We start from the raw sequence: 12,635 nt of genomic DNA on the forward strand, positions 1-12,635 counted from the left end.
ACCAACTTGGGATTTGATAAATTTTACAAGGCAAGAAGAGACAGGCGAGGAGAATGATTATTATAGGGCCTGCAATGGGCCACAGCCAGGTAAGGAGGGGGTTTGTTAGTATTGAAGAGAATGGGTTGGAGGAGTAATACTGTGGGTACCGGCAGTTACCCATGTAGTGAATGGCGCAAGACCAGTAGGGGCATCCCCGTAGGTGTCTGGCCATCGCCTGCAACAGGCTTGTTTTTGGTCATAGCGGAAGCAGAGGTAGGGAGAATAAAGGCAGCTGCTAGTGAACACTTGGGTGGAGGGAGGAAAGTGGAGGTATGAAGGCTCGGAGCAGCCTTTCAGAGGGCAGTCTGATGTGGCAATGAGGGTAGTAATTTTTGTTTGATGCTGTGTGTAAGTCTGTCTGACTTTGAATCGCCATACAAAGGAGGCTGGGGTGGCAGGGGAGACAATAGGAATGAGGAAAAAAAGCGAGAGAGAGCGAGGGAGCAGTAAAGGCGGAAAAAGTCATGATTCGGGTATGGATGGCAAAGGGGGCGAACGGGATTTTGGAGGAAAGAGGACAGTAAGGTCAGGAGTCTGGAGGGAGGGAGAGTCTGTAAACTTTTGTAGGTTAAGAGATCCTTTAGGTGATGTGGGGACAGAATGGTAAGGGGCGCCCCGAATGTCAGTTTCTGAGCTTCCTTCTGCAAGAGCTGTCCAGCGGCTAATGCCCGTAGGCAGGGGGCCCATCCCCGAACTGTGGGGTCTAATTGCTTGGAAAGATAAGCTACTGGGGCAAAGGATGGGCCATAATGTTGGCCTAGGACTCCTAGAGCTTGACTGGACCTCTCATGAATGTATAATGAGAAGGGCTTCGACAAACAGGAAGATGGAGAGCTGGGGCTTCCACAAGGGCTCCACGGAGCTTAATGAAGGAGCGTCGGGGTGAGGAGGATAATGGTTCTTCAGGGGGGCCCTTGCTGAGGTCGTATAGGGGTCTTGACAACAGGGAGAAGTTAGGGATCCACGCTCTAAAATACCCAGCCAGGCCTAGAAAGGAAAGGATTTCTGTCTTGGTTTTGGGAACGGGCAGGTCAGAGAGGAGCCGTTTTCTGTCTAAGGTAATGGACTTTCTTTGTTGAGATAGAAGGAATCCGAGGTAAGTGACAGAAGGGGAAGAGATTTGAGCTTTGACAGGGGATACCCGGTAACCTCTGGAAGCTAGAAGGTTAAGTAGGGAGGCAGTGTCAAGTTGAGACTGTTCCCACGAGGGACTGCAGAGTAGAAGATCGTCCACATATTGTAATAAGGTGGACTCGGAAGCCTTGTGGCAAAACTGTCCAAGTGAGTTGTTCAGAATGTCTTGTGTATGGGTTCATCCAGGTGAAGGCGAAAAAATCTTGGGAGGAGGGGTCCAGAGGGATAGAAAAAAATGTGTCCTTGAGATCTAGGACTGAGAAGTGGGAGGCCGAGGCAGGGATCTGTGATAAAAGGGTGTATGGATTTGGGACTCAGGGATGGATAGGGACGATGGCCATGTTGATGAGGCGAAGGTCTTGGATGAGGCGGAAAGATCCGTTGGTTTTTTTAACAGCTAATATGGGGGTATTAAACAGGGAGTGAGTGGGTCTGAGGTAATTTTTGTTTAAAAGATCTTGAATGATGGGTTGAAGGCCTATGAGGGCCGAAGTGGTTAGGGGGTATTGGGCCTGACAGATCTACTGAGAGGGGTCACGTAATTTGATAGAGGCAGGAGGACATAGAGCCACGGAGGGGCTTGTAATGTCCCAAACTTTGGGATTTACAGGGTGTATGAGGGCGGAACTGGAGCTTTCATTGGGCAGAGGGGGGTCGTGGGCTATGAGGGCCATCAGAAAGGGAGTACTGGGGGCTGTGGGAGTGGATATAGTTATGGAAACATGGAGGAGAGAAAGGATGTCCCGTCCTAGTAAGGGGATGGGACACTGGGGCATAACCAGGAAGGAGTGGGAGAAAGGTATGGGATTGTCTTGGATTGTGCATAAAACGGGGGGGGGTTTTAATGGGAAAATCTGTTTACCTCCTACCCCGACTATAGGAGTAATGGCAGGCGTGGTAGGGCCCTGGTATTCCCACAAGACTGAGAAGGTAGCTCCTGTATCCAGGAGGAAGGAGATGGGGCCACCGTCTACTATTAAAGTAACCCTGGGCTCCTGTTTGGTGATGGAAATGGTCGGGAGAGAAGCCCCCGGGCCCCGTCAATCTTCCTCTGCCAGCCCCACTACGGCGGGCTTAGGATGGGGGTTGTTCATCCAGCCTCCCCTTCGGGTGGCTGGGCAATCAGACCCAGTGGCCCTTTTTGTGGCATCTGGGGCATGGGGTGGTAGGAGATCTGGAGGAGGGGCACGCCCTTGACCAATGTCCTTCTTGTCCAGACTTGAAACAAGCTCCTGGGGGGGGGCTTGTTTGTAGAGGGGTGCCCAGGTCGTGGTTTTATCAGCTGGGCCAACATTTGGAAATTGGCGTGATCAGCCTTTTGTTTACGGCGTTCTTTCTCCTCCTCCTGGTTATGGAAGACTTTAAAGGCCACTGTTAGGATCTCAGTCTGTGGGGTAGCGGGGCCCTGTTCTAACTTTTTGAGTTTAGCTGTAATGTCGGGGTAGCTCTGAGCCAGGAAGTATGTCATAAGGACGTGTCTCCCGTCAGGCGTTTCTGGGTCCAGGCTGGTAACTGCAATAGGGCTTGAGTGGGTCTGTCTAAGAACTCGGAGGGAGTCTCGTCCCTCCTTTGAATTATGTCTTGGAGCTTTTGAAAATTGACTACTTTACGAGCTGCCTTTTTCAGACCTGCTATTAAGCAGCAGGCGAAGGTATCTCGAGAGCGGAGACGCACGGTGGTGGGGGACTGGAGGGTTCTGGCTCAGTCTGTGGGGGAGAAACAGGTGATGGGGGCGAAGACGGAGGAGGCCCCTGGGACTTAGTTAGAGGGGGGCTGAAAGGCTCAGGCTTGATCTGCAGGGGGGTGAGGTGGTGGAGGAAGGGGGAGGGGCTGTTGTAGGAGAGGAGGGGGAAGGGAGTGAACGGGAGGCTTCTGTGGGGGAGACGGCTTGCAGGCTGGGAGAACTTGGGGGGAGGCGGGGGAAGGAGGCGGAAAGCTTCGGTGTAGGGAATCTCCTTCCATTTTTTCAGGCGCTGGCAGTAGTTAAAGAGATCGCGAGTGACGTCAGGATCAAGAGCTCCCCCTGCCGGCCATTGGTTGTGATTGTCTGGGGGGCATGTCGGCCAATCTTGGGAGCAGTATTTGCGGAGAAGTTTTGGTTTTACATCAGGCATCAGGGAGAGGGTGGCTAGATGCTTGAGCAGGCATCCAAGAGGTGAGCTTCCAGGGAGGGATGAGGGGGCTCCCGTGGCTAAAGGACAGAGAAGGAGACAAACAGGGGAAGACGAACGGAGACCCTCGGACTGGGAGCAGACGGCAAGGAGACAAAGGGCGTCCCCGATGATCCCTGGGGGTCTGCGGAAACTCGTATACGAGTCGGTTTCTCAGGAAGTGTGGGTCGTCACCCAGGCTTCTCTAAGAAGGCAGAGTGCTGGAGTCACGAGGAACCTAGTACTAGGAGTTTTCGGCGGAAGGAATTTTCGGCGGAAGGAATGGAAGGGGGGGGGAAGGGAGCGTTCTCATCCGCAAAGGAGTCACCCCGTTTATGGCTGTTGGAGGGGGGGCCTGAGCGTCCGCCGCAGCCATGAAGGCCTGAGGCGGGGAGAGTTCCCTCCTCGTCGGGGAAGAGCGGCCCACTCCGGGGGAAAACTTACCCAAAGGCCAGAGAGGAGTGGTGAGTGTGAGGAGCCAGCGCCGGAAAAAGAGGACGAGGGCAAGCTGCTGCTGGTGTCGGGGGGAAGACGGGGCCCAGTTGGGGTGTCCCGTCTCCCGGGTTTCGGCACCAGTGAAAGGAAAGGAGCGACACACAGCAGCAATTCACCGGAGAATTCCGCTTTATTAGGGAAAGGTGCTGGGTTATATAGGAAGGGGCATGGGGTGACTGAGGTGTCACTTCTACGGGGCTGGTGGCTATTGGCTAGGTGCTGGGATTAGGGGGGCGAGGGGTGATTGGGCTTCAGGTGGCGCCGGCGGGAACTGAGGACCCAGAAGAGAAGCAGGAGGTTTGCCATCTTATGGGTGGGGACCCTTCAGTGCCCAATGTCGCGTTAGAGGGGCTGAGAAACAGAGGCTGTAGAAGGTGGGTGGCACTAGAGGTAGTTTTAAAAGCCCCCTGGTTACAAGCTCACCAGTTGGGGTAGGGAATCCAATTCGGTTGCCAATTATATGTGTATTTTTTAAAGCTAACTGGAGATTTATGAAAGAATCTCTTCAGGATTATGCATGGTTCCAGGGTGAGTCTTAGGCATTGACTGAAGGTCACAGGTGGCCACAGGTGCCAGGCTGTGGAGTCAGGCACCTGGGACTCAGATGGCAGCAGAGCTCCATATTTCATTTCCCCTTATGACAGTAGAACAATTACAATATATGTCCCTGTATGTACATCTATGCAGGTACGCGATTATCACTTAGTAAGATGTTACATACTAACAGTTACAGGCTCCTGCTAACTTGTAAATTGGCCCCATCCCATTGATACCCGGGGTTCATCTTCTTCTTCACCCATTCCTTTATTCAGTGGGTGTTATTGAATGCATTCTACGCCTGTACAAGGTGGGAGGTGGGTGGCACGAGACGGGTGGGGAAACCTCGTGATCAGTGAAACACTGCCCCCTCCCCCCCACCCTAAGGGGCTCTGTCTGCTGAGAACAATGGGCAGTGGGATTGAGGTGATGCCCAGCCCTTAGTAAATTCTTGCTAAATGACCAAGGAAGAAATCAACAAATGATCAAGATAAACACAGGAATCCATGGGTAGCCCAAGATAAAGCCCCTAACCCACCTTCCTTTGTGTGGAAGGGGTTGTAACAAAGAAAAGCTCTTGAAGGTGTGACACATGAATTGTTTTATTCATTCTCTCATTTGGGAAATAGTGACCGAATTCCTCCCGTGCTGCAAGCAGTGCGCTGGGTGGCGACGGCTGAGGGCTGGAAGGGCAGGCATGCTCTTGCCCCCATGGAGTTACCAGGCTAGTGACAGATGCTCTGTAGGAATGCAGGGGATTCTGGGAAGGAGAATCCTTCCTGTCTGGGCTGTTCACAGTGATGTCCCTGGGAAGTGCCATTGATACTGAAAACTAAAGGATAAGTAGCTGGTACAGAGAGAGAGGGGAAGCTGCCAACTGGGGACAGGAGGGAGGAAGGTCTGGGCTGTGATCTACAAGGATACCCCTGGCTGCTGCCGAGAGCAGGGGCTGGCACGGACGGGATGGCAGTGGGAAGTCTGGTTAGGAGTCTGGGGCCATGAACACCCGCCTCAGTTCCTTCCAACAGAGGGTCTCGTTCCCAGAGCTCTCATCCCCCGTGACACTGAGTCCTCCTGACCGCTCTGGCTCAGGCCACTTGCATATCTTCTGTATAAACATCCTGCCCCCATCAGCGAGCTCCAAATAGAATCTGTTTATAGTCAACACCAGACGCCTTTAGACACATCTGGGGTCAGTCTGTCACTAGATCCTGTTGATTTTACACCTAAAATAGCTCTTGAATCTTCCATTTCTCCTTTTGCCCACAGCCCTGAATTAGTTCTGTCCCTCATCATCTCTTGACAATCTCCAACATAGGCTGATCTTCCTTATGACAGCCAAGCTTAGTGTGTTTTATCACCATTGCTGTCAGTGTAAAGATAACAGTTGTTTCAGTTAGCTTTCTGTGCGTAACAAACAGCCCCACGTTTAGAGCCGTAAACAACAAATGTTTGTTATTTGTCCTGATCCTGTGGGTGATGGGGCACTTCTTTTGGTCTGGGTAGTTTGGCTGGGGCCCGATTGCTTATGATGGCCTCACCTACCAACCTGGGGACTCAGCAGGGATGGCTGGGATGCTCGGGCCTCTCCCGCGTTGTTTCCAGTTCTCCGGGGGACTAGCCCAGGCAGCGAGTAGCTCAGCGGAATGATTCCCAGCAGCAAAAGAGAGGAAGTTCTGTACATAAGCACTTTTTAAGCTTTCACTTGTGTCTTGTTATTGGCCCATTGGCCAAAGCAAGTTATGTGTCCAAGTTCAGATTCACGGTGGAGGGGTCAGCTCCACATTGGGAGGGTAACGTAAAGCCGTGCTAGGAAGGAGTGTGTGTACAAGGTGGCGTGAGCAGCTTGGGGTTTTACTGAGTTGTCTGTCCCAGTGGTTGAGCTGAGGACCTTGGAACCAGACGGAATGGGGGTTCCTGTTGGGGTCTGTTCTACACCACTTAGACCGCGGTCCTCTGGGGCAAGTTTGCTCACACACATTCTCCCAGCCCCGCTGCTCACCTGTAATGTGGGAATGATCATTGTGCGCACCTCTGAATTCCCTGAGAAAATGCCTGTTCTACCCATGTCTCATCCTTGGGACATAAAATGAATTCGACGGAGAGTCTCTGTTTTCATCCTCAGATGAGGTCATCAGAAGCTATTTCCTCCCCTGCCCCTGCCATTTAACCTAACCCTGATGTCATGCTGTCACTTTCACATCTTATATATTTCTTTATCCTCGTCCTTAGAGACACTTTCCCCAAGCCTCTTTCCTTTTTGCCAAACAGCATCTCACTTGTCCTTGATCGAAGAGCAGCTAAAAATACCATCTCCTCTTCAAATTCTCCATTCGGACTGACGTGGTCATTTCTTTCTCGGCTGTCCCAAATATCATTCACATCCAGTATCACATTGCCCTGAATTATCTGTTGATCTGTCTGTTTTCTCCACCAGGCTGCGCTTCTTGAGGGTGTGCATGGGGTTTACTCACCTTTCTGTCGCTGGCCTTGGGCTCTGTGCATGTAACTGAATAGGTGTTCGTTTAAAAAAATAGATATTTGATGTAGAAATCATTGGGTGAGCAAGTGGAGAAATGGGTGACTTCCTTTTAGTTATCTTGAGTTATAGTTAAAAGGTGGTGAATGAACTAAATGTCAAAACCAATGTGAACTTTTCGCCTCTTCTCTTCCCTTTTCAGACTCAGCCTTTTGGACCTGGAAATACCAGTAGAAGTCATTAGCATCTCCAGGGGCTGTACTGAGCAAACGCTTTGAGCTTTGTGGCCAAGACAGTTCCATCTGAGGACCAGAGATGGACAGTGCCTCACCCTCCTGAGGTAAATGACTGCCTCTCCCCCTCCTGGTGGGAGGTGCTGTCTTTCTTGGCTTCTTCCATGGATGACATTGGGTGGGAAGGGGGATGTTCCCTGGTTTCTTGATCTCTCTGTAACTTGTCCTGCTCTCCTGGAGATACTCTATAAGGAGGCGATGCTTTCTCCCTCCGGGAAAAACACAGGCTTCTTAGTGTAGCAGGTAACCTCTCTTTCTCTAAAATGGAAAGCTTTCTGACCTCTCATGAAAATTGGTTAAGTAAAACCTCGATTGGGAGCATTGTTATGTGACAAGTGCTGCCACCCCAGAGAAAGCCTGGAATGACTCTCTGGTGTGTTATGGAGCAAGTGTTCGCCAACAACTATGATCTGTAGGACAGATCTGGCCTGGCCATTTTTGTAAACAAAGTTTTATTGGTACCCAACCACACTCATCTGTTCAGATATGTCTATGGTGCTGTCATATTTAGGCTGCAAAATCTAAAATATTTATAGTCTGGTCCTTAGAAGAAAAGGTGTGCCAGCCCCTGGTCTAAAACTAAGCTGTCCACATGTAGCCACTCCCTATGTGGCCATTTAAATTTTAATTCATTAAAATTAAATTAAAAACTCAGTCCTCAGTCACACTCACCACCCTTTCAGTGCTCAATAGCCACATTGGCGCGTGGCTGTCATTTTGGACAGTGCGGACTGAGAACATTTCCATCCACGAGGAAAACTGGCTTGGGAAAACTGATCAGCCTGGGGTGTCTCTCTTCATTCTGCCGATCTCTAACTCAACTTGGGCATAATTCTAACCCTTGTGGAAGAAGGAACAGTTTGAGAGTGTGTGTGTGTGTGTGTGTGTGTGTGTGTGTGTGTACCTGCTCTGTATGATTGTTGGCAAGGACATAACACCTATCATCTATCTATATATCAGAAAAGAATTATTTTTAAAGTTTGGGCAACTGATCTGTGGTCTCTGGGAGTTAATTTAGAAACTAAGCTGCTTACACATTGGGATTTATTAGTTTTAGATATACAAGTAGGTAGAAATAGATCAGAACTGGAGCCGTTCTGTGGTCACAGGCAGGCAGATGCAGTACGGGGCCTCCTATAAAGGGGAAGAAACAGTGGTCACATGTCTCCACGGACTAAAGATAGGGTCTCCGCGGACTGAAGATAGGGGCAAGGGCAATAAGAAACAGAGGAAGACAATGAGCTAAAGACAGGGCGCCTGTGAGTCTTCGAAGAATAAAGCATGGTAGAGACAAAGAAGACAGGGAGAGATCATGGATTTACTTTCAGAGAGCACGTTGGACAAAGTAGTGATGATTGGGACCTTATCACATCTCAGAACTGGGCCGAGCACAGCCAGTTTTATACAGCAGGCCTGAGGGGAGAGCCTTGGACTTGACAATAGTCCATCTTGGGTGGGACAGGATTGGTGGCACAATAAATAGAAGGTTCTACTTGTTGAATAAGCCAGTGTGTAGTGGGAATAACGAGGGCCAATAGCCAAGGTGACTAGTTTTCGTGGATGAGTCCAAGGGAACAGAGAAGAAACCCTAGCTGGCCGATGGGTCAGGGCCAAGGCCCCAGGTTGCATGTTTGGGAGCTGGGCTTTCTTCACCTTGGGTTGCCCAGGAGCTAGCAAGAACAAAGAAGAGATTTAGAGAATGAAAAAAGACTCACTTGGTATGTGTACTATACTCTCGATGGGAAGTGGACCCTGCATCTCCTTTCTTGGTCAGCCTTCAAGCTCCTCGCCCCTGCAGGTGACAGCTGGGGGCATCTGAAATGGGTGTTTCCATGACAGGCCTTTAAACAATGGAGTTTAATGCAGACATTAAGTAATGAGAAATAACAATAATAAAGTTAAAGGTTTTTTAGTTCTTGGTTCTTAGTTGCAAGCACATTAACAATGATAGTGAGATAATGATGATGACAGTGATATTTTCCATCCATTTCAAGCTTATTATGAGTCAGATGCATTGTTCTGTTAATAATAATTATTACAGCCTTAAATTTTTGGACACATACTATGAGCCATTCATTATGCTAAATACTATATTTATTTTTGCTTAGTCATATGATCCCAGAGCATTGTTTTCAATGTTAAAAATTTTTTTAACATTTTATTTTTTGATTTTTCAATTATTTTATTTTGATAGAATTGCAAACTTACTGATAAACTGCAGTAGCCAAAAAATCTCGAATTCTCTCACCCAGTCAAATGTAAATGTTTTACTATATTTGTTTATCTTCTCTACATATTGTCCTAAAATCACAAAATTCTTACAACCATGATACAACTAAGTCAGAAGCTTAACATCAATTTGCTGCTGTTTTCTAATCTTTAGACTTTATGCAGATTTCACCAATCGCCCCAGTGAAATCCTTCAGGGAAAAAGAAAATCCACTTGGAATGTGTCTTTCTCAGAAAATGTTTGTATTGTATTTCATGACACAAGCCTTTCTGATACATTCAAGGCAGTTGTTTTGCAGAATGTCCCCGAGTTTGTGTTTGTCTAATGTTCCTCATGGTTCAGTGTAGATGTTCTGCTTTTCCGGGACACCTACCGCTGATGATACATCCTCAGGGCTTCGCCTTGGGAAGCGGACGTCACTCTGCCCATCACTGGCGCTCTTGGGCTTGTTACCTGGTTGAGGTGGTCTCTGCATGTGAAGGTACTTGGTGATTAGTCCCTTGGTAATTAGTAAGTGTTTTATGGAGAGATGCTCTGAGACTGTGTACATGTCCTATTACTCCTGGATCTGTTGATGATTCTTGCTTAAGTCTATGATTACCACGGTTGCCAACTGGTGATTTTTCTGATCTCATCATTTCTTCTTCACTGATTAGTTGGTTTTCCACTCCTCCTTGATCCTTCTTTCTCTCCTTTCTTCCTTTCTTTATGTTAGTGTGGACACATGGATTTTAACTTTATCCAATAGTTTCTAGCCCTTTGTTATTAGCTTTTTCGATATATCAGTTGTCCCGAATGCATCCGCTGGGGGCTGGCTCCTGTGTCTTTTTAACATTTTCCCGTGGTTCTTTGAGCCCTTTCTCACGCCTTGGCCTGACAAGATACTGGAGCCTCATCTTGTACTTTCCCTTCCCCAGCCATAGAATCAGCACTTCCTCAAGCAGCCCTGGCTCCTTTCAGTGGAAGACGGTATTTAGAAATGCCATCTGGTTACAAGGTGTGTCTTTGCTGCAGGGGTGGCATTACTGACAGAGCTGGGGGAGTGTTGTGAGTGTGTGTGTGTGTACATGCATACACACACATAGATACATAACATACTTATAGACATATGCATACCTAGCCACATACACATCCATAAACATTGTATGTACACATACGTATCATGTAGGTCATTTTAAAATCACTGTATTGCATATATTAAAACCACCAAGAGTGCACAGTGATGCTAGAATATTCTGGAACTTCAGTCTGTCTAAATGATGCTAAACATTCACTCCACCCCCACCGTCAGTACCACCAGCCACCACCTTGTTAAACCAAGGATCAGGTCCTGCCCAGACCCTGTCCTTGCTCTTAACTGTTCATAACAGCCCAGTGACCCAAGTACAGATCAGGAAAAAAAAGACTGAAAGGCTAATTAACTGGTGCAGAGTTCTACATCTAGTAAATGTGGCGGGCTTGTAGTGAGGGCCTGTTTGTCTGTCGGCACTTGATCAGATATCAGGGGAGACACTGCTGTCCCAGAAGAAAACCTGAGAAGGTGGGGGAAGCAGTTGTCCCCATGGGCCCGAGGCCTTCTGGCCCTCACAGCCTCCAGAAAGCCAAACCATGTTGATGGATACCCACTTCCTTCCCTCCCCAGGAACATGTGTATGTTCTGCATCACTCATAGAGTCCTGAGACATATAATGGGCTGTGCAGAGATAGATGTAGGGATATGCATCTGTGTGGTACTGCATGTGTGTGTGTGCGTGCGTGTGTGTGTGTGTGTGGCTGTTGTCCTGTGCTCGCACACCTTGGTAAGATGTGATTACATGATGGGGCCCCTCTGGGAAGAGGGCATTTCCCTCTCTTGCAGTGGGTTTTCCCAGGAGAGCTACTTAAGTGCAGAGGTCTTACCTTCCATGCATTTGTATCCATAGCTCCCAGTAGAATGTGTACTTGGTAAAAGCTAGTTTTACTCAGACATCAACAAATATTTCTGAGCACTTTCTATGTGCCAGATAACTGTTCTAGGCAGGCAGAGACCTAGGGAGTTCACATCTTAGCAAAGAGTAGGGAAGAGGAAGAGACTGACAGTAAGCAGGAAAAATTATATATATGATGGCAGGTGGGGGCAGTCAGGGGGCTGGGGCAGATCACAGTGCGGGTGTGGTGGGCCAGGAGGGGCACTCCAGGACATGGGTTTGGAACCCTCTCACACTGCTGCTAGGACAGGACACACAGTGAGATCCAGGGACAGGCAGTCTCCTGTCTCCCATTCACCCTCTTCCAGGGACTGTGGCCTCCCCCCTGGGGAGCCAGGCCCGTTCTCTGCTGTTCACTCCTTGAGGCTTGAAGATTTACATGCGTGGACACTCAGAACTCAGGCATTTCTTCCAAATAAACAATGTTATCAGCTGCACCAGAGACAGACTGGAGGTCAAGGCATTCTGACTCAGTAAGAGGACATCCTGGCCATCATTAGTGGGATGAAAACTAGTGGAATTTCCATTGCTGATAATCTTTGAAAAAAAAGAGCAACAGTTGCAGGAACATGGGTTGCTTCTCTGGAAGAGAAGAGACTTGCGGGAGCTGTCTCTCATATCTGGAAGGCTGTCAGGTGGAAAAGGATTAACTTTGAAGGGGGTGATTTAAGGAGGGAATCCAAGCAGAGTGGATGAAATGAACACAGAGGTTTCGGCCAGGCTGTTTTCCTTCCTTCTCATCCACCCATCCATTTATTTAGCAAACACTCCTAGGTCATGGACACTACACTGAGGTCAAACAGATGAAGATAAGAGCTGTATCTGCGGATGCTAATAATGTAATGGGAGAAATGGACAAAGAACAAACCAGTGGTGTGCACAGATGGACTTCTCTGAGTTTCTTGAGACCTGAAGCTAAAACAGTTGGAGGGTTTTCTTCTAAAAAAAATAATGCAAAGTTTTAAATTGAAACTAAATGCACCCTTAGTTGAGTGGCGTGCCACAGAAGGGCCCTGGAGCCGAAGATTCCTTGGTGTAGGCCTGGACCCGTCCACAGTGTCTGGAGTACCTGGAGGGGGTTATCTACTGAGGACACTTGGCAGAAAGGCTGACAGTGGGATTCTGGTGTCTATAGAAGGGGGGACTTAACCTATGAGGCCTTGTTCTTTGGCTAATTAATTAGGGCCAAGGACCTTTTTCTTAATGCTTCTGAGATTTTCGAAGGCACTTTCCTTAATTCCACAGGCTGACCTTCAGATCGCCCTTCTGGGACTGTGTTCTAAGAATCACCTGAACTTGGGGAGTGTA

The 12,635-nt window shown here is 48.6% G+C and overlaps 1 protein-coding gene across 4 annotated transcripts in view; it reads left to right on the plus strand.

The window, feature by feature from the left end:
- ST3GAL1 (ST3 beta-galactoside alpha-2,3-sialyltransferase 1) overlaps window positions 1-12,635 on the plus strand; it is a 94,497-nt gene that overhangs the window by 18,315 nt on the left and 63,547 nt on the right. For all 4 annotated transcript variants that reach the window (XM_036890521.2, XM_057497725.1, XM_036890520.2 and 1 more), the window contains exon 2: window positions 7,040-7,177. The gene's annotated coding sequence lies outside the window, so the exon portion shown is untranslated. The remainder of the gene's footprint in view (window positions 1-7,039; window positions 7,178-12,635) is intronic.

This window comes from Manis pentadactyla, chromosome 3 (genome assembly GCF_030020395.1).
Source record: "Manis pentadactyla isolate mManPen7 chromosome 3, mManPen7.hap1, whole genome shotgun sequence".
NCBI classification, from domain to species: Eukaryota; Metazoa; Chordata; class Mammalia; order Pholidota; family Manidae; genus Manis; species Manis pentadactyla.